Raw genomic sequence first — 23498 nt, 5'->3', positions numbered from 1 at the left:
AAGATCTATCTTGGCCATATACTGACAAATTCAGAGCTGAGTATGAATCAGACCGAGATTCAAGGAAGGAAACTATTACATTTAAACAGTATACAAAATGATGGAAAACTGCAGGGGCAATTTGGATTGCAATTTCAAAGAAATGGACTTCCAGAGGACAAATTGGGCAGCTTCTGCTTCCTGCACATGGTGATATTTTGAACAGCAGTGTATTTGGAGATTTTTTTTTATTGTGGATGACACAGGTAAATGTAGAATGTATGTTTAATTGAGTTATATGTCAGACTGAATTCATATATAAGAAGCTGATATAGTGTGTCTTAGCTGGCATAATCTTAATGTTGCTGAAAACTCTACAAAATATTTATCCATTCAAAGTATAACCATAACACGGCATTCTATAAATTGGTTGACTCATAAAAATAATTTGCTATATTTTTCTTTGCAATAGGTATTTTAAAGCAAAATGTTGCATTAGTATTTCAATAATGAAATTTTGTATTGCATTTTAACTTGATATTAAATAAGAGTCAAATTCTGAAGTCTCTACTACGTTAATACTCAGGCTCTATTCCAGAAGAATTCCCATGGAGTTTTGCCTGAATAAGGCCTGATTATCAACAGAATAAGAACTCTAGGATTTGGCTCTGTATAAGCAGAGTAAGTACCATAACTATGCCTGATGGGGTGACAGGATAGGTGAGGGAATGTCTTTCATTGGACCTATTTCTCTGAGTGAGACAAGCTTTCTGTCTCTCTCATCAACAGAAGTTCCTCCAATAAAAAATATTCCCTCATCCATCTTTTCTCTCTAATATACTGGGATTGCCACAGCTACAACTAAATTGCATATGAGTGATGGAGTTATAGTGGAAGTTCTGGGGACATAATAAACCAGAAGAATGGTGTTCCAGTGGCTTATGTAGACCCACAGTAGAATTATTCTTGCTTACTGTATTATAGTAGAGCCATCCAAACTGGGGCCCCAGGTATCATACAAACACACTCTAAAACAGTACCTGCTTTGCAGAAATGACAGTCAAAATGGATGAGGCAAAGGCTGAGGAGGCTGAGGTAAAGAACGAATAAGGGCTAGATTCACAATGAAATTTAGGTTTGTTGACACTGAGGTCTTAGAAAGTCATTGGGATTCATGTCTGGGTTAGGTGCCTTGGCTCCCTATACCGTGAATGGGGAGAGATAGAGACCTTAGAATGCAAGTCACAAAAACCAGCATGTTAGGTGGGCAGCTGCCTAGGATAGCCAGTGTTAAATGCCAAGATGAGGGATGTGTGTATGCTATCTTTCCCAGCTCTAGAAGATAGGAGCCTTAGTCTGGGCTGCAGGGAGATGCCTCTGTGCTTGGAATTTTCAACTGCAATGAATGCATAAGCCATTTTTGCCAGAAGCTGGGGAGAAAGCAGGAGAGAGAAGGAAGGAAGAATGAGAAAGAGGCAGCATTGATAGCAGCATAAACATAGGCACTGAGGCAGAAAAAAATATAAGCCTAGGGAACTATTACATTTATGTGACAAGTTCATTTAGGTAACTATAGGGCTCAGCAACAGATGAGTGGGGATTTTGTGAATCCTTATGGAACTTGATTGTGAGATCAGGCCACTAACGCTGCAGCTAGGTGCCCAAATCCTTTTGTTAATCTAGCTCTCAGTGACTTGTCTGAGATTACACAAGACGACTGTGGTGGAACCAGGAAATGAACCCAAATCTCCAGCTCAATGCACTAATCACAAGAATATTCTTCCAGTCAGAACATGGTTAACTTACAACAAAGGGACTGCTACCTAGATGATCAGGGCAAACAAAGTATTAATTCATAAGGGCTAGTAAATGAATAAATACAGAATTAATGCAGTTTAGCAACTTATGACTCAAAACAAGATAAAAACTTGTGAAAGCCAAGTGCACAATTCAGATTACCCCCTGGGTAGTAATAATTTATTTTACAATTATTCATGCAGACACAGCCCCCACAGCACTACATAGGCAATATTTTTGGAAGGATGTTTTGCCAAACCATTCAGCCTTCAACCAGTTAATTCCATCATACTCACTGCTTAAAAGCAGGATCCCTGCATCATACTCACTGCTTAAAAGCACCAGCTCTGCCTGCTCACCTTCCCCACGCTGCTGTCTCTGATACAGAAGCAGCATGGGGGGAAGGGACTGAGTGTAATTGTGAAGGTTAACTGATGAGCCCAGGTTTATTGGTTAACCATTTACACATTTACCCATCACACCCCTAGTTTACAAACTCTTTGAAATAGTTTGATCTCCTCAATAGGTGACCTATCCTCCCATCACCTATCTTGATTTTAGCAAATTCTCTGTCTATGAAGTCTCCTTTCTCCCTATGGCGTAGGTTGGGTCTCTGTCTCTGAGGAGTTCTGTATCTTTAAGCTTCCTCTGGGTGTTGTGTCTGCTAGCTTGTAAGTAATTCTTGTTCCTTCGGATCACTTGTCCTTCTTGCATAGTCACCTTGAATGACTTGGTTGCTACTATCCCCTTCACAACTCTTTTAGTTAGCTCTTTCTGGTTTCTTGCTAGTGACTAAATCTTCACAAAACTACCTGTCTCCAGGGCCAGTAGGTCCTTGGCTTAAACTCTGTGCCTGCTTTCTGATTGTTGGCCATCTCCTCTCAGCAGTGTCTCCATATTTGTGGGTGTGGCAGGTCTTCCCTCACTAACAACAGGGTTTTTGTCCTTTCTCCCATCAATGCCTGCGTTGAATTGTTTTGACACTTCTGCAGTGGAGTATGCTTGTATGCCAAGAAAATGCTAATCTTGTCTCTGAACCAGAAGAAAAAGTGTAATAGTTGCTAGCTGTTTTCACAGCTAATTCCATTTTACCTTAACTCTGTGGGTATGCTGAGGAAGAGGGTGCGTTTATTCCTAGTAATTAAACATACTGTCAATGTAAGCCATGTGTTTTTGGATGATCCCTTCAGGATGAGGTGGGGACAATAGCTCTTTAACCTTGAAATATGATTCCATCCTGCACATGTAGCTCATCTTTAATAAAACATTCTGTTCCTAACAGGACTTGGCTTTTGTCTTCTGGCCGCCCTGCTGATAATCACTCTCTTTACTGTAGGAGCTGAATGTCCTTTTCTATAGCTTTTTAGATTCCCTTCACCTTCACTGTTGAGGCTGCAGCATGTTAATGGATTCAAGATCCGGATTCTCTTTCCCCAGACCACAGATGCTGGGTATATATGCCCTGCTCAGGGTACCAACTATTGTAATTTTCCTGGACAATATCTCTGTGATGGAGTGCAGTCACAGAAGACTCCTTGGGAGTGCTTCCGGGGGAGCCCTCGTGGGCCACTGCCACTCACCTACCTGCTCTCTGAGGCTACTCACCGCTCTGTCCTGCTGGGCCAGCTCCCTGGTCTCCTCCAGCCAAGACACAGAGCTGAGATCACTGCCCCCTTGAGAAGCCATACAAACACTGAAACTCCACAGGTCCAAGGAAAATGCAGTTTTGGGCCCAGCTTCTTGGGATACCACTCCCCAAATGGGATTAGAACTCCAAAGGAATTATTTAGGTAAGCCCCCTTTAACAATGAAAGGAGGATGTGCACACTGGTTGCTGCCTCAGGTAACAATTATTTACACTGGACTTGATAGTAAATAAAAGTGATTTTATTAAGTACAAGCAGTAGGATTTAAGTGGTAATAAGTGAGACCAGATAGAGCAAAACTTAAAATAACAGAAAATGCTTAACTAATTAACACTAAAAATTCAGTACAAATTTATTACAAATTCATTACAAACTCACCCTAAAACTGTCCCTTTTCTAGCTAAGTCTTTTAACTAGGGACTCCCTCTCCCTGGGGTCTTCGGTTCATTCCCATGGGTGTGCCACACCAGCCAGCCAAAGACAAGACCTGCTAGTTTCCTATTTTAAAGATTCCCCACTTTTGCATGGGATGTTACCTGTACAGTCCAGTCCCTTCCAGTTAGGGAGGTCAAGTGACTTCCTAAGACCAACCACTGCTAATAATTAAGGAAAAAAGGCTATTTACATATGATTGCCCAGGCACTGAGGCATCCCAGCATTGGAAACACCCTTGATACGTTTCCTTTGCACATTTAAAACCATAAAGCATTCCATACTCCATTTGTCTAATTTTACACACAAGAATGATACATACACCAAAATAAGATAAACAGATCCAGTGGATTATGACATGAAGATTGATAGGTTCCATCGGGCAATTTGTCCAAAGCATCTTTGAGTTATGTATATTTGTGCCCATAAGTCCATTTCACAAAGCATGAGGGTGGGGATCAATCACAATCTCTTCTTAATAGCACTGGAAGTGCATTAACACGGGTTTCAATCTCTTTGGAGCACTAAAAATGGGCTTTGCTATAACTGTCTCTCTGCTTTTCTGGTCAGGCTGCATTATTACCAAGCAGCTATTAGTGTACTGATGGGATTGGCCACTCCAGCTACCACAGCCAGAAGCTCTTTTTCTATTTGGGCAATATCCTTCTTCAGTCTCTGACAGGGCTCTGATGGCATGAGCAACTGGCTGCTCCTGCAAAAGAATTACAGCCAATCTTTTTTCCAGTGCATTACACTGGAGAGTGAGTGGCTCTCCTGGCTGGTAGTACTCTAAGACAGGGCATCCATTATCGTTCGTTTCATTGTGTCAAATGCTTGCTGTTGGAGACCTGCTCTGTCCCACTCAACATCCTGTCTTCTGATGTGTGAGTTCCACTCCTGTCTGCTATAGTGGTAGGCAGAATTTGGAGAGAAAATGTATCATTCCTGTGAAGTGCTATGCTCTTTTCGCATCCGCTGGAGCTGGCATGTCTTTGACTACCTTGATCGTGCTGGGATTTGTTTCAATCCTTCTACTGTGAACAGATGTCCAATGTATGTCAGCTTCTGCTATTGGAGTCACATTTTTTTCTGGGTTCAATTTTATGTTCTTGTACCAGCATCGTTGTAGAAGAGCTTGCATTGTTCTCATTCAGCTTCTGCGCCACTGCTCGCTTCACCTACAACGTGGCCATTACCTACAATTATTTTTATCCAGGGCAGTCCTTTCAGTACTTGGACGAGTCTTTTGGAGCAACCAAATGCAGCTGCAAAAGTTGTCAGCATGCTGGACTCTATCCAGGCTTATATGCCTAAACCCATTCCCTGCATCACAGGCCATAAAGATTTTGGCTTTGGTAAATTCTGGCAGGGACATTATAAATTGTGGACAATGCCAGTTCAGTGACTTTGGATCTACACGGATATAACTTGCCCTGGCTATATTTTCCTCCACTGATGCTACAATAGCCCATGCCCTGCAGATATTAGAGTTCTCTGCATACTGGATTAGGTAGTGCCGGTGGAACTTTCCTGTGTGGCAAGCACACAGTTTTCAATGTGCAGTCTTCTTTCAGTCATAGCTTTTCTTTTGAGGCATCTGTCTCCAAAGAAAACTACTTTAAAGGCTTTTACAGTTGTCTCCATTGTCTAAGGCAGTGTTTCTCAACCTTTTGTTTTTATAAAGTACCCCTTTAAATATATATATATATAAAGTACCCTCAGTACACACAACATTTTATCTACCGTTGCAACACATTTGTTTAAACAACTGAATGGTAGATGGGCAGGTGATTAAATTTTTGGGTGTAAAAAGTACAAAAATAATAAAGCGCTGTAAAACTTAAAACAAAAATTCAGTTTTCTCCAAATTTCACTTGTGTTGACATACCCTTCAGACTTCTCTCGAGTACCTCTAAGGGTATTCGTACCACTGGTTGAGAAACACTGGTCGAGAAACACTGATCTAAAGGACTCTCTCTTTTGCTTATTGCAATGCAGCTATAAAATTCTAAGACTGATCCCCCAAACAAACCTGTGTGGTACAGCTTTACTCTCCAAGAAGGGTCTGTGGTGCTTCTTATCCTCCACAAACTTCAGTCAATACTGTCTTATTTCTGGGCTAGATATTGTGAGGTTAATTTTTTCTGTGGGCTGCACTATGCTCTCTCTGTATATTCTTATACTGCACCTGCACCTTACAATAGGTGTTTTCAGTTCACACCAAGGAATAACAGTTCAGGAGGCTCCAATGTCCGGTAAAATTCCACAAGGCATTTTCCTATTAGCACGTTTGCACACACAGATGAGATTTACCACCTTTTTGTCCCAACAGCTTGAACATCATATGTTGTCAGACTCAAGAAGAGAGTTATGATGTTATCTCCACTGCATGATGAACAAGAAGAGGAAGGCACAAGTCTGACAATCTGAGAGCTGCTCTTGAACACATTGGTAAAGTGGTTCATTCCTTGCAAAGTGTCCTCATACAGAACACTATTTCTTTAACTACTCATGATGTCTCCCATGGGAAATGCACAGTACTATGGATAGGAACCCTGGCCACCTGCTCTCCTTTGTTGTTGTCCCCCAGCATGTACTTCTCAAGGTGTGGTAACTCTGAGGACTTTCATCTTGTCTCATGAGTCTTGCACTGCATGACCTGTATGTAAGCACCTAATGTGAGATTTGCCTTCCAACAGTAGTTGCTCCCACAAGTGGCGATCACAAGTGCCTCAGAATATTTAGTACTGAATTAGAGAGTCGAGTCCCCAAAACTTCCTGTAGCAGCGAGCATGTGTAAGGCAGTAAAATAGGGCATAGAGAGTTCCATGGTCCAAACTGCCAGCAGTTGCGCTTCAGAGAACTCACAGCACAAATGCATGTCACGAAGAATCAAGTTAAATGAACCTTCAGTTGAACAAGTGCAATTATATTAAACATTGTGGGCTGCTCTACATGGCTGAATTGCTACCAGCCTAATGCTCTACATTCACTGTGCTACTGATGTCCCCTCAGTAAACAATCCCTTCAAGGAATTGGGTCCTTAGACTCCACTTCCACTGACCATGATACATTACCTAGCTGAAATTTAGAGGTAATCTCTGGTGAAGTCTCTGCAGTGTTCCTAACAATACGACATGGCAAAACAGTGGCTTTAAACCAGGTAAGGTAAAAGGATTCAGAACATTGTGGTAATCAGAATGTATGAGAACTTGTTTCCATTTACTCTGCTCTGCATTGACATACCTCAGTTTTATTTGAAGTGCAGAATAATAGATCTGCATGAGGACTTGCACAATTATTTCATAAACCTTATATGATTAAAAAGAAACTTTCAAATGCCAGTGTTTGAATCATGTTCTGTAATACATGGAGCTGAAATAGCAAAGTAGAGAATGCCATTGCAGGTGCAGGACAGATCAACCAAAATGCACTGTAATGATATTCAGACTCTAATGTTTTAATCTGGACCATGTACTGATTTAAGATGAAGGAAACAGATGGTCTAGTCTCTCATGCATCTACTTTCAGACAGTAAAACATATGTCTTAGGTCAGGGGTGTCCAAACTTTTTTCAAAGAGGGCCAGATTTGATGAAGTGAACATGCGTGAGGGCCGACCATTTTGCCTGACATTCTTTGAACCATTAAAATTAAATGCAAATTAACTATTTTATGCAACGTTTATTGCAAACGGCATACTTTTCATTTCGTCACATGGATGACAAATCTAAATAGGTATTAAATCACTCTGCCTTTCATATCTGAAGGCCAGATGAAAAAAAAATCCAGGAAGCTGAAATATATGTCAGGAACATTGTAAAGTACATTACATATTATTGGTAATAAAGGTTGTCTGTCAACTTTTAAGTTCAAAAAATATGAACAGGAACATAACACCAAGTATACATGTTGTGTCCAAATATATTTATAACTGATTTAGACCAACTGACATTAACTGAGATTTTACAATGTATTCATCTCAATACATATGGGGGCCATAAAAGATAGATATTGCCAAATTACCTGGGGGGCCATATTAAACCGGAACATGGGCCGCAATTGGCCCGCGGGCCGGACTTTGGACATGCCTGTCTTAGGTAGTAAGTTACGCTAAACGTATTTAGCCACAGCTAGTGTTTTGAATTTTATCAATAGTAGAAACTTACATTTTGTTTCAGAGGAATCAGTTTGGATATAAATCCTTTTGTCTTATTTCCTTTCTTTTGAAAGTAGACCAAACGGGAAAAGGGCCAATTTATGAAAGATCATAGAAACTCAAAATGTGCACATATTTGTTTAAACAACGAGAAGTTCTGTCATTAAAAAAAGCTTAATAAGTGAACAATATGTCGAATACCTAGAAAAACTAAGTATGTGAGACAACTAGCAGACGCAAGAAAATCACATTTAAGTCATACATGGAGATCTTAGTTTCTACAATTCTGAAATTAAACTTATAGGATGATCTCCCTCTACATTTTATGAGCATATCAAGATCCCTTTCACATATCCAACAACAACAATGTAAGGAAGTCATTAATAAGTTTTATTTTTTTCATTTGATGATTGAGTTTGGGACTGATGCCCACGGGAAGAGGGGCAATTTTAGTTTATGGCTTTATTATATTGTGAAGCTGAGAATAAGATGGAAGAGTATTTTCAGGGCTAGAGCAACAGATGATGTCAGAACAAATTTCCCAAAGAACACGCCAAGTGAAGAGTAAGAGACAGACAGACAAGCAAACAGAACAGTGGTGAAGGCATGATTAAAATACAAATCTTTGGACCACTAGTTAGATAAACAATACTAATCAGCATCAGCAAAATATTCAACAGCTTTAAGTTTTATATGATATAAAGAAGCTATTTTTTTAAATAAGGAATTCCTTTCCTTTCCGGCCTGAAGCTTCTCATTTTATATTGTCACAAGAGTGTGTACGCACACACAGACGCAAGTATAACCTCCCTTTCCCACACACCACTAAACTCTCAACTGGCTTGTGTACAGGAAAAAAACTGTGCTCAGGCTGGGAGCCAAATTAGATTCTGGAGCAAATGTACATAGCCAATGTAGGGATGATGGGAGAATCTTAACTGTGCCAGTGAGTCCCAACACACTTCCTGATATCACTAACAAATTCCCTGAGGGTGTAGAATAGTAATAGGGATGTAGTCGTGTTAGTCTGGTCTAGCTGAAACAAAAGACAGGACTATGCAGAACTTTAAGACTAACAAGATGGTTTATTAGGCGATGAGCTTTCGGGGGCCAGACCCACTTCCTCAGATCAAATTGTGGAAGAAAATTGGCATGACCATATATATACCCTCTTTTCTAAAATCTGATTTCTCTATTTTATGTCTGTTCACTTTTTTTGATTGTATCCCTTTGGTATATATAATATGGTCATGCCAATTTTCTTCCACTATTTGATCTGAGGAAGTGGGTCTGGCCCAAGAAAGCTATCACCTAATAAGCCATCTTGTTAGTCTTTAAAGTGCTGCATAGTCCTGTCTTTTGTTTCAGAAATTCGCTGAGGTCAGTTGAAAGAATGTCTTTAATAATGACATGGAATAACAAGCTCTACAGTATTTAGAAATAACTGAAAGTGAAAATATCAACTAATATGGACCTGGGAGGAGGGAGATATTTACCCGGGTTCTATGGTATCTCCCTTAAAAAGTAATCTTTTCAATATTTCTTTAAAACAGATAATGCAACTGCTGACACAGTGGAAAATAATACAGTTTAATAGTTTTGATAATGCGAGCCATGTGGATTAAATTTTCCATCATTTATAGTTTCAATGTGACTTGTTTATGCAAGAAAATGAGATATGACAAAGGTTATGACAATCTGTTAAAATTGTTTGACAAGAGTTGTGTAGCGCAAAAAGCGCGCTCCCTTAGAAAAAGGCTCATAAATTTATCATGTAAACTTTCATTTAAAATGACTTGCTCTTTAACCTTTTCTATGACTATAGGAGTGTAAAACATTTAAGCCTCATTGTGCATTCCCTGTGTGTATGGAAAGTCCACTGAGCTTGTGCATGGAAGAGCTATAGGTGGGGCCTCCTAACTCTCTTAAAATATGAAAATACATATACTAGGGCATTTTAAATGGCTTTTGGGTGTGTTATGAAAAATAAAAATAAAATTGTAACAAAACTATTTTAGAAGCTCTGTTTTTTGATTAATTCGTCATTACTATAAACTGATTCACAAAGTTCTTTTTGCTTTGTTAGGATCTGATACAAATTTATTCAGACAAAATTTTCTTGTTAATTTATATATTATGCATTCACTGTTCTAAAAATTAGAACAGAACAATTCACATGATATGAAAGGGTTTAAATGAGCAGTGACATAAATGTTTGCAAACCTAAATCGATCTTCTTTGTTATATTTCTAGTGAGAAAATGAACAGTCAGTGCCTGCCAAATGACTATGTTCCAGGCTTAGCTTAATTTATTTGGCCTACCAAGCTAAAGCAGTAAGTGGCTAAAGCAACAGAGCTCTTGAGACACCAAGCAAAGTGTTTATGTTATTGGCAGCAGATTTCATGATCTGGATCACCACAGGAGAAAATAAAGTCTTCAGGCTACATTTCTCCAGGGAACAGTAACCACAAACACCATTCTCTGTCAAATATGTATGATAATTAGAAAACTCCCTTTGGAATTAGCCTTTAATGGCACATGGTGCACATTTCCAAGTGTTTAAAAAAACACTAAGACAGCGTATAAAGATTTCTTTGTATTGAATCAAATGGTTTCATTTGAAACAGTTGTTTGCAATCATCGGATTAGGATGCACTTGTTTGGAAGTGTGTGCATTTCTCCCGACTACAGCTGCTTTCAAAAAATCTAGTAAGATTAGCAGTGTTGTAATTTTCACCTAATAAAATCAACATCCATTTTCATTAGGAGTCAGATTTGAAAGGATTCCATGTAACTTTGCATTTCCTGCCTCCTAAAATCTATTGGAAAGTGCCATCAGTTTCAAGGTGCAAGACCCAAAAAGAGGTGGTGATGCAGATCAAAATTTTCAAATGGGAGTTCCTAAATTAGGTACTAAAATTTATATTTAGTCCTGGTCTCCGGGGTCACTTGTGAAAACCCCGTTCAAAAGGTAACCTCTGTTCTATCTTTGACTAAGGCCACACAAGTTACAAAATAAATTGATTAGACACCTCTGGGTATGGTTGAACCACTTCTCTGTCTACAAATCTAAATCAGTTTTAAAGTCCAAAGGAATTTTATCTTGCCTGGTGCTATACCTTTTGCCTCAGCTTCCAAATGAGTAATTTTTATAGCCGTACATTGAGAGTTTATTTATTTTCTATAACCATTAATACATATGTTTGTAGCACCTGTTTCCATTTCCAAAAACAAACATCCACTATTCTTTGACTTTCAATAATTTAGAAAGGAAAATATATTTAACTAATTAACAAACTTTGACTCAAAGGCTATGTCTACACTGCAACACTATTTCAAGAGACCAGAGTGAACTATCAGTGCATTATTCACTTTCAAATAGCACATGACAAGGCATGTTTTGTACAAAGGTTATTACAGGAGTGTATAGGATGTGAAAACAAGGATGCCACAGTAACTATCATTGACAATTGTAAGGTTTTGGAGAGGAAACAAAAAGGGACAGAGGAACAATCACCTTCACATCAATAACATGTGATATACATAAGAAATGACATAGGATTCTCTTATAGGTAATTATAGGTGAAATAGGAAGTTTTGTCACTAACTTCTTGGGGACAGAAACAATGCGGAATTTTGTGGCACCTTAAAGACTAACAGATTTATTTGGGCACAAGCTTTTGTGGGCAAACACAACTTTGTCAAATGCATCAGATGAAGTGATAAATGATTGCTGTAGCAGTGGTGGTATAAAACTAATACAATGGTCACATTTAAGGTGACTAACACCAAATAATTTGTGAACTTTATGCTGCTTTTACTCATGGGCTACGTCTACACTGGCCCCTCTTCCGGAAGGGGCATGTAAATTTCATGAGTCGTCGTAGGGAAATCCGCGGGGGATTTAAATATCCCCCGCGGCATTTAAATAAAAATGTCCGCCGCTTTTTTCCGGCTTTTAAAAAAGCCGGAAAAGAGCGTCTAGACTGGCCCCGATCCTCCGGAAAAAGTGCCCTTTTCCGGAGGGTCTTATTCCTACTTCGAAGTAGGAATAAGACCCTCCGGAAAAGGGCACTTTTTCCGGAGGATCGGGGCCAGTCTAGACGCTCTTTTCCGGCTTTTTTAAAAGCCGGAAAAAAGCGGCGGACATTTTTATTTAAATGCCGCGGGGGATATTTAAATCCCCCGCGGATTTCCCTACGACGACTCATGAAATTTACATGCCCCTTCCGGAAGAGGGGCCAGTGTAGACGTAGCCTTCAACTTTACTACCAACTCCATCACATTTCAAATATATTAAAATACAGGGTACTATTTTTTAAAACACTTTGCTTTGGAGAATGAGAATACAGATGAAGTTTTGCCCTAAACAAAACAATGTACATTGATAAATGATTTTAAAATGTAAAGACAATAGTGTTTTTAAAAGGCTTTATGATCTTTCTTGGCAGCTACAAAAATCTAAACAGTAACAAAATTCAAGAATTCAAATTGGCCACAATAAAGATATAATCTTCTCAGAAGAATAAACTTTTACTGAAATTGTCTTTATTGTATTAGGATGCATGTCTTCTTTTTCTAGCTTTATTTTTAACATTTTAACAAATAGGTTCCAAACCTTTACTGTAAAATTACTACTGAGTAAAATAGAGGTATGACCTGTGTCAAGGGTGTTGAATTTGTCCATTAATATTGCCAGTGCAATTTCTGTTTCCTGGAGGCTTAGGAGGATGGTAATGGTTGCGTTTTATGAGTTTCAGATGATTTGTGTTTCCTAATGCACATTAATGGTGCTTAGATTGTTCAGCAGCATCTCTGGTAAACTCCTTCCCTTGTGGCTAGGGCACTGGACAGAAACCTCTGCTCTACCGGGGACCTCATGAGTGACCATGGGAAAATCACATTGCTGATCAGTACCTCAGTTTCCCCATCTATAAAATGGGAGTAATGATACTTATCTCCAGACTATGTCTAAACTGCAGGATTCTTGCATAAGAACTTTTTGTGGAAGAGATGTTCTTGCGCAAGCATGTCCACACTGCTATGTGCTTTTGCTCAAGAGAGCTTCCACACTGCCATGGACGCTCTCACGCAAGAAAGCGCCGATGGCCATCAGAGCACCTGTGCTTTTTCCGATAGGGGTTTCTTGAGGAAGAAACCCCTATTGTCCGTCCACACACACCTTTTTGAGCAAAAGCTCTTCTGCAAGAAGGCTTATTCCTTGTAGAAAGAGGAATACATCTTGCGCAAAAAGCTCCGTCTTCTGACGATCTACTGTATTTTTTCCTTTCGCAAAAATGCGCTCGTAGTGTGGATTGTCCGCAAGTTTTTGTGCAGAACCTCTGCAGTATAGACGTAGCCTCATTATAAAACATTCGGAGAACTAGTAGTGATGTATGTTATAAGAGCTACATACTTATTGCAAAAGTCAAGGGGACTTTCAGTATTCCTTAGAAGCTAGGATTTTGCCCTCTTTGAACATTTGTATCAGTTTATAAAAATCAACTCTCTCAAACAATCCATGCATAACAAGCAAATCAGTATTACAGCTTCTCTTTTTTCAGTTTAATATTACTTCTGGTAAAAACAGAACTTAAGAATTGAAGAAAACAATCTCTAATACCCAAATAAAACATTTCATTTTAACAGTTTACTGTTGTAAGCTTAGAACTATTAGCCTATAAATATTTATATTTAATAATTAGGCAATATCATTTGTATTGTATGTACTCAGCTTCATCTTTTTCTCCTGTTGTTGTTTTAAAAAACTTTTGAGTACTTCCTCATTTTTTGAAACATGTTCTGAGACAGATTTTCATTTTCTTCCCATTTTTGTGTGTCATATCTTTAAATCGTTATTTGCTAATAGCTTGAAATGTGTACATGGTGGGCATGAGAGTCATTAGTACATTCAGATACACACTCACTTCAGAGCTTGTGTGTGTGTTTGTTATGTGTATTTTGTAGACTAATACATATTTCAAATTTTCAACAGGCAGATTTGCATATACATACACAGAGTAATATATTATCATAATACATATAATCTTTATACTTTCCTTGACACTTAATAATAATACTTTTTTTAAAACATGGGAATTTCAGTGAAACTCGATTTTAAATTGAAAACAAAGGGTTCAGATATTTTACAGTGCTCATTTTCCACTGGGACTTCCCCCCCAGCTTAAAACGGCTCTTAAGCAGCTTACAGAATACAGCAATGTACACAAAGCCCACCTACAGAAATACTCAAGACTTCTGTTTTATTTTTTTTTCATGTGTACCTTTGAAAGGAAATATCTGTAGTTAGTGAATTGAACCCATTGTTTCTGATCATCACAGCCTTCAAAATTTTAGAGCTAGTAGATCGTCCCTTGTCGTGCCTAGTTTATATTAATAGATAGAAGAGGAAAACCAGCGCTTTTTCCTCTCCCTATTGGTTTCTTTGAAAAGGGTTTTTGAGCCAAACTAGCTGTAACATGACAACTAGCTTAATAAACCAAAATAAGGATAATATTCATTCAATTACTGTGGTCAAAAGCTAGTTTATTACTTCGACAACCTCTGATTCCAAGAATTTAGCCAGCAACACCAGTTTAGTGGTTTGTCTTTCTTTAAAATGTGGCAAAAAACAGATGGTGCTTATTGTTTGTATTTAAATTATATTAACAGATTAAAATAAAAATAGGGAGTAGGCACCTAAATATTTCAGTGGATTTGGATCCAATTTTTGCTTCTATATGTTTAAGAAAAAAAATTCCTTATATTTTGAAAATAAACTCCTCAAAAATAAGGCACCTGTCAATAACTTTTTTGTATGTGCTCTTAGTCATTTGTTTATATAAAAACTCAAAGAAAAAAGTTTCAACATTTGGTAAAGTCTTGGCAATGAGCCACACACTCTATCAAGTTGGATCATGTATAAAATAAAATATAATAAAAACTTAGAACAAATATAATAAAATTCAAAACAACAACAATTACAATCATAATGTAAAACAAGTGCCTGAAGGCTTCTGTGTACCTGAACAAGAGCAGATTATATCTATGTTATAAGCAGTCCAGGAAAAAGATCTATATACATTTCAAATACATAATCACGTTAGAAAAAGCAACATTAAGTTATTATAATGATTCTCCATATTATATATATTCCCCATGCTCTCTGCATTATGGAATCATGTTATATTTTGTGGCTATGTCTTCATCCCCTCACATGTCTTTATGGGTGTGTCTAGACTACTGAGTTTTGTCGACAAAAGTGGATTTTTGTCGACAAAACTATACCAGCATCTACACTACCGCTGAGTTCTGTCGACATAACGTTGACAGAACTCAGCAGTTTTGTCAACGCTGGTAAACCTCATTTTATGAGGCATAACACCTTCTGTCGACAGAGTTCTGTCGACAGAAGGTGTTATTGCCTGTAGGATTGCGTCTAGACTACAGGGTTTTGTCGACAAAGCAGCTTGCTTTGTCGACAGAACTGAATGTGTCTAGATGCTCTATGTCGACAGAAGTTTTGTCGACAGTATCTGTCAACAAAACTTCAGTCGACAAAACCCTGTAATCTAGACTTACCCTATGTTAGATATAAGCACATTCTGTTATCAAGTAATATCCAAATATTTGCATGGTGAAATACAATGTAGACATTGAAATTCAACCCAATCTGAAAGAATATAGGCAACTAAAGGAGGGAGGAACATGACAAACTCTTAAGTATATAGCTTCTAGATTATGTTCTTTGCCACAATCAAAGGAAGCCAAGACCATTTTTTGCTGCTATGGAGGCAAAAATGGGATGTAGTAAAGCACAGGCACACAACAAAAATAGTCTGCGGAGGCCTCTTGTTTAGTGATGTGTTCAATGAAGCTGTACAGTGCTTATTACTGCACTGCAGTAAAGACTTTGATCCTATGATATGATACAGTATTTTGAAATCAATTTTTGACTGGTCCGTTAAGCTACAGTAACAGTAATACATTTTAAATTGTCCATTAGTTACACTTCTGGAGTTATGTTTCTGTCTATTTCAAATCCTGTAATAAGATCTGCTGAAATAACAACATGAAGTGGTACTATGGTTTAAAATATATCCCTTGCAACCTACACTTAGAGATGCATTTATCTGGGACAACATACTTTAATTTTAAAATTGTCATAGTGTTCTTAACCCCGTTATTATTCAGAGCACTAGACAAGTTTCAAACCAAGTGCTGAGAAAAAATGAGAGAAAGTGTTCAATTCCTTAAGTGCCACATGCAATGCAAAATATCTAATGGAAGCAGAGCTACCTAATCAGGTATTTCACAGTGAAATTGGATCATGAGGTACAAAATACTGATATTTTCATCAGGGTGAATTCTGCAGCCTGCTGAAATTTTCTTCCTCATAGTTGCTCAGCGCCTTATCCCTTTGCAAGTTCATGTCTTTTTCTCCAAATTCTACATGCCAGGCTTTCAAGCAGCCTTTAGACCCTGCATTTGTGCAAAATACCTTAAAAAGCTTGTTTTTTTTAAAAATTCTTCTGTGCATATGTTGAATGCATAAACTACATTTAAATCAAGTGTTCTCAAACTTCACTGCACCCTAACCCCCTTCTGCCATCAAATAATACTTCACAACCCGGGAGCTATGTCTACACTGCCCCTCTCTTGAGGAAAAATATATACAAATCAGGCTAAGTGTGGAATATCACTGCACCTCTTTTGCATAATTAATGAGGCTCCATTTTTGCACAAGAGGTTTTTGTGCAAAAACCCCCTCTTGCGCAAGGGCAGCTCTTCTGGAAAAAAAATGCTAGGGCCATTGGCCTAGCAAGTCTAAGTCAGCCCTGATGATCCCATTCAAAAAAGGCTGTGATCAATGTTCCATCCATGTGATGAATACATTTTGTTATATGCACTGAAACATACAGATGTGGACCACTAGTAGAAACATATGCTGGGCAGTGCCTGAATATCTCTTGGGTGGCCACCCAAATTTACAGCTTACAGGTGACACTGGTTGCAACCCATTTTGACCCACAGTCTAAGGACCACTGATTTAAATATCATCAATAATGTAAATTTTACTTGAGAAAACTGTAACTGCATAGTCAATAAAAAAAAGCTCATGTTTTCATTACACTTAAGTTCAGCTTGAAATTTATACAGCAAAATCATAGTAAAAGTATGTTTAGTCAAAGCTGTTGGAATATTTTGCATTAGTATCATCTAAGGCTTTATACTACAGTTTGGTAGCCACACTTACATCGTTGAAGCAATAGTCACCACAAAAGGAAAACTGAAAATCAGAGGTTTTGTAACCTCTGGATAAACAAGCCATCAATTTGGATTTTGTAACTCATCAGCTGCTGGATGAATTTCACTTTTGACAAAAGCAGTAGCCACATTTCCAGAAAATGACACAGCGCAGTTCATACCAAAGCAGGGTCCTTGAATACTTTCCTATGAAGATACTATGAAACATTTTGTATTAGTTCATCAACCAGAAATACCCTTTGCACTTGCTCATGGTAGAAGAGTTACAGGAAAACTTAATTTTTTAGGTGCATGCAATCTCTTCCTTTACAGTTAAGATTTTCTATCAAGCACAGAGGCCTGTGAGAAACCTGCACTTCTCACACCTTTTGTGAAATGCTCAAGAGATGCCCCCTCAGGTCTTAGGCCTCTAGCAATCACTTCACTCTGACAAGGGGCTTAGGCTGTAACTCCCCTGCAATTCACCATGATTATCCTAGCAGGTCTGACCCAGCTCAGCACCTGCAATTTTACTTTGTGTCTCCAGGACAGCGAGAGTGACCAAAGACCAAGCAGTCTTTACAAAGCACAACATGTGTATTTTAAGATGAAATAATTACATATAAAAAAAGGCAAACCACCAAAAGCATATTTAAGTTTACTAGCGATCCCACATCTTTCTTAGGAAGACCCTGGGGGAGGAGGGGTTCAGTCCATCAGAACCTTCAGCAGAGGTTTTCCTCTTGGTTGAAGGTTCATGTCTGTTAACTGGATCAGAACAAGAGCCACTCAGTAGATTTGGGCTGTCCCTTACAATAGATTTTGGGCCACTGGTTCTCAGGCCTCCTGATACAGGGAAAGCCAGTCAATATCCCTTTATTCAGGGGTGAAGCTTTAAAGACTTAGTATCTGCATAATCAGGATTGGGAGTTAGCATTAGTCATCTCTTCATGAGTGCACACTGCACAGGAAACCCACCCAGTGAGCCAGCAACACATACCACTTATTGGTACAAAGATTAGGAACCTTCCAAGAACCACTGGCACTTCTCAACATAGTAGTCTGAAGTTTTTATGTTTCCAAGGTCTGACTCACAAAAATTACAGATAAAGACCTTTATAAAGTTAATCCAATAATCTCAAACAGACGCCTGTGATGGTCAGATCTGTCACAGCTTGGATTCCTCAATGCTCACCCCCTTTTTCAATCCTATTGGTATAGCATTTAAAACAATCTGTCCCTATGTACTATTACAGTGCACAGAATATGGGTGAACAGATTTTCTTTAGTTCTCTGCTTACTAGGGTGCACAAAAATGCAATAAATATATAAAAGGTTATATATTTATTTAGGGCAAAACTGTATCCCACTTAAGTCAATGGAAGTTTTGCCATTAACATCAATGGGACCAGCACGTCACCCATAACATTTATTTTTTCTGTGGAGCAAATTTGGTGTTTGTGAGAGGTGCTGGATTTACAATCTTAGGGTCAGACCAAATGAAGGCAGCAGTAGTGTAAGCTTCCCCAGATACAGTTGCCAACTTCTTCAACTGTACTGCAATGTGTGGAGTTTTAATTAAAGCTGGAACTCCTAGAGACATGTGAGAATCTCAGATTTTGTTAAAAAAAGAAAATCAGTTTCTAGCCTTCCTAGCTGCTAAGAAGAGCTTAATACAAACTCAAAACCCAAAAGGCAAATAAAAAGAACCTCACATTTTAATGTTTAAAATCTCATGATTTTAAGATAAGCCCATCCTTTTGCAGGTCTTACCCACGATTTTTGAACAGTTGGGCTTGGGATTCCTATGTGCTTTTTCCTCAGCCTTTTCCTGGATTTATCACATCTAGTGAGTGAGAAGCCAATTCCTCCTCTAGGCTCACTCAGTCCTTAGCCTTTTATAAGTTATTGCTCATAGCACTCAATTTTCCCTCAGTTCTTTATCAAGCAATCTCTCGTTCATTTCATATGAGATGTTGCCTGAGTAAGAACTGAGTGAAAACTGAATTAGCATTTGTCAGCATTTGACTTTATGGTATTTTCAAGATAAAATTATTTCTCACTGCCTGCTTACAAAAGAACACCAGGGGAATCTTCACCTTCCATCCTCCATAGAAAATTTCACATAGCATATATTGAGATCTGGGCTCTAAGAAGTTGCCAGTGTCCCCTCAGTTCCAAACAATTTTACATTTCTTTGGAATATGGGTTCAAGAAGCCTTGTACATAGCCACAGGCTAAAGCTAAGCTGTATATTTATATCATGAAGCATTGCAAAATATGTACATCACAGGACCTCACATCCTCTGGCCTGAAGCTATATTCTTGCGCACACTAGCATATTTTCAAATCTGTCTGCAACTCCTAAAGGCATGCAGAATATTGTTTTCATTTTTCTTTCAGTATTAGATGATAAAAATTTGCCACTGAGAGACAGATTTTCAGAAGCATGATTTTCCAGACCAAACTCCAATACCCCTCAGTTGGGGTGTTATTCCTGTGATTGTATTTATTTCTGCATAGAGTTGGAGTTATTTGATAATGAAGAACTGACTCATCAGCAATCTGAAATATATATACCATTGGGGCTTTTAACAGTCTCCCCCCCCCCCACACATACACTTTTTAATTTTTTTCTTTTGTGAAACCACAGGTCTGCAAGATCAATTTAAGGGGAAAAAATCTGTAAATGCATATTTATTGGCTTCAGTTCTTCTCAGGTTGAGAATAGCAGAGTAGGGCCCTTTACTTGTAAACACAAAGATATAATTTTTCCTTTTCTCTGTAGTGATATCATTTAATGCCTTCCCCTTTAGTGCCTCTCTTCTATGTGCACATCACCATGGCAACTAGGCACCACATAATAAAATCTTATGCAAAAGATCTCTAGACTGGTGCTTCTATGTAGCCTCTTCAATCATTCCCTGATAACATGAGCTGTAATTGGATTGGTTTCTCTACCGAGTTGGAGTTATTTGGTTTTTTAATAATGAAAAACTGAATCCTCAGCAATCTTGACCCAACCTGGAGATTAAAAAAAAAAAGAGAGAGAGATCAGGGCCCAGGTATTATCCAATAGGAACAAACACAATCATTTGGCTAGCCAAATATGGAAGACTTTACACCACTGTTGTTCCTTGAGAGTCCAGAAAAGGTGAGGAATCCAGAAGGAACCAAAAGACTGTCTAATATGCATCTTGGTGATCAGAGAGCAAACGTCTTCCACAGATTGGGAACACTCTCAGCCTGCTCCTCCGAATGGCTCCCTCTTTCTGTTAGCATCTCTGTTGTGTTACTTGGGATGAATAACACAGGTGCTGTATAAAGTTAACACAGCACTAATCAACTCTTGCTTAGAAAGAAAGCATCTTTCTTGGTAAAGTTTCTATCTCTTTTAAGAATTCTCTACAGTTTGAAATATGAAGTACCTGGGCCCCATCTATGTAAGGAAACCCCTGAAGTCAGGAAGTTCTGTGCAGAGAGAATTTGCATAACCAGACTTTGTAACAGCAACCAGACTTCCTGTTATGATGGTTGCATAACATGTTAAAGAACTAAAGGAAACATTTTTACAGCATTCTGGGATCAAATTTTTAAAGATACTTAGTGTTCTAAATATTCACATAAGCCCCTAATGGAATTTTGAAAATCCTGCTTACCACCTATTTACATCTTTATGCACCTAAATACCTTGAAATATTTGGCTCTAAATTATTTTATCTGTGCATGAGTCCGACTGACTATCAAGTCACACAGGCACTTTTGAAAATCTTATCTCAAACACAACATGCAGTGATATAATGCTATTCAAATATATACTCACTATTTAACTTTGATCAGTGATGTACTATGAACACATGGTCACTTGACTTTAGACCAAACCCACAAGAAGGGCAGTAAAATGTACTGCTCAAATTTCTTTTCAGTGTTAAGTTTTCGAAGTTTTTACATAAAATTATGGAAAAAATCTTGAAGTTGGATTGTAAATTTTTTAGTGTGGGGACTATTTCTTGTAAAACGCATCACACATCATTGACATGAGGGAACTGTATACATACTGAGCATCTTAGACATCACATTAATGATTAAAGCCAATCAGAAAGCTCTAATTGTATCCAGAATCCTAAAACATTTAATAGTGTTAATTAGAAAATGGGCCACAGAAATGCATTTATCTTTCTGGCTCCTATCCAAGCTCTTAAGAGAGCAAAACAGAGCAGATCGGAAATTGGCCTGATTTGCCAGAACATTGTGACTATTATCTTAGAGAGAAAATTTGCAGGGCTATACAAAAAACTGTAAAGGCATTATAAAGCTGGAGATGGTTTGCAGGGGGATAGTGTAAGCCCTTTTGTTAACTGAGACAGCATCTGGGCCATGTCAAGAGCCACCTAACCTTTCAAAGAGGAGAACATTGCCTTAATGAAGACAGCCTGATAACAAAGCTCTCCATGAGACTTAGAGCAGAAAGTAAAGCTTAATGACTCTTCCTTGGAAGGCTTTGTAGATGATCAGGACCATGAAGTATGGTAAATAGGGGTACTGTAAAGCCTAGAACACTGGAATGATGTCCTCTTGCTGAGCTGTCTTACTCAGAAAATAAGCAGCTGCAGGAAGAGTTTGTTGAAATGTTTTTGTGGCCTTTGTTCTCTTCCCCAGGTAAAGCACTACATTAGTTAAGGTTAGAAGCAGTGATCCTCTGAATCACTAGGACTAAGGCCTTAGTGATAAAAGGGAGTGCTGCCTCTTGTCCAGCTAAAGATGATGTTTTGGGGCTTCTGTTCTGAGGGGATGCAGGCGCAGCAAGGTGCCCGGTGGGACTCCAACAGTGCACACCATCTTCACAGGTGCCCGTGAGAAAGATCATGGTATGACTTCATTGTGGTCTCCTCCAGGCAGCATCATTTTTGTCCTATATCTTCTAGGTCCTTATTTCAGGCACCAGAGCAAATGGTACTGTGTGTATTTGATGAGACAGTGACAGAGAGTTTATTGTGATGCTGGCATTGGTGATCATAGTGTGTCCAAGTTTCCCCTGACAAAGGAATGGAGGCAGGATCAAACCTAATGAGTCTCCATAGCTGAGAACTCCGGGAGCAGGAGCTGATAATGATGCTATTTGACCTACCAGCAAGGAACATTCTCATACCCAGCCTACACTTAAAAAGCCAATGCAGAATAGCCACTGTGGCAATGGGACTTGGGCCCAGGAGTACTAGCCAATTGGGGTACCCCTATGTCCTGACCCTGTTCCCCAGCAGAAGTGCCAAGCAGGTGGTAGAGGGGTCTAGAGCAAGCCCCTAAACCCCAATTCCATTTCACCAGCTGGAGTGCCAGGGAAGGGGCCCAGGGCCCCACAAAACTGTAATCTGCCTCTGATATAAGGCCCCTTTCTATCTCCTTCAAGTCTCTCATGTTGGTCATAATCAACAGTGTCAAAAGCAGCTGGCACCTCTATTACTTTGTGGCCAGCTGTCCCTATGCCCTGCACTGCTCTTTTTTTCCCTTCTTCTTCCAGGCCCTTTTACACAGACTCCACACACTTTGCTCATCCAGTCACAATACCATTAGGGAGGCTGGCTGTATTCAGACAAAATAAACTTGAAAGTAAAATGCAAATTCCCAAAAACTTACTTTGGAGCCTGCGGGACTGAAAAGCTGCCAACTTAAGTACCTTCTGCTAGCTTGAAATAATTCAAACCACAGCTGCCTGAACTCTACATAGGTCATGATTTTCTTAACACGTCATTCACATTCTTATGTCTTTCCATAGGCTTCTGCCTTATCCATATTCAATCTGAATAATATACTGTACCTGACTCCCTAGCAGACTTCTTGGAGTCAGACCCCTGACTTGCTTCAGCTCTCTTTATGAGGAACTAGCTGGCTGAGGTGTCTTTTGTTGGCTCATTTAGCAAGCTTGTTCTAGGCTTCAGGTCTCCAATGGGCAGCTCCCTTTGCTCTTTCATACCTCCCCTGATATTTATCTACTGACTAAGATCATCCAACACCACAATAAGAATCAAGTGTGTGTAATTAAATAAATAGGGATGTGAGGAACAACAAGCTTGTTCCACTGATTCATGCTGTTTTGGATCAGCATATTTTATTATTGTACTTATCACTAAGAAATGGCGCTTAAGCAAAGTGTAGTGAAAGAGTTAGACTAAGTGATTTTCTCTGGCATATGGACAGGTCTCTGATATTTGCATTATGTTCCTGGGTACTGTTATGTATCT

General features: G+C 38.8%; 1 protein-coding gene across 3 annotated transcripts in view; it reads right to left on the bottom strand.

The window, feature by feature from the left end:
* Positions 1–23498, bottom strand: part of KCNQ5 (potassium voltage-gated channel subfamily Q member 5) — a 451318-nt gene that overhangs the window by 140712 nt on the left and 287108 nt on the right. The window lies entirely within an intron of this gene.

Source organism: Pelodiscus sinensis, chromosome 3 (assembly GCF_049634645.1).
Source record: "Pelodiscus sinensis isolate JC-2024 chromosome 3, ASM4963464v1, whole genome shotgun sequence".
Taxonomy (NCBI): Eukaryota; Metazoa; Chordata; order Testudines; family Trionychidae; genus Pelodiscus; species Pelodiscus sinensis.
This window is presented reverse-complemented; position numbering and strand designations above follow the sequence as displayed.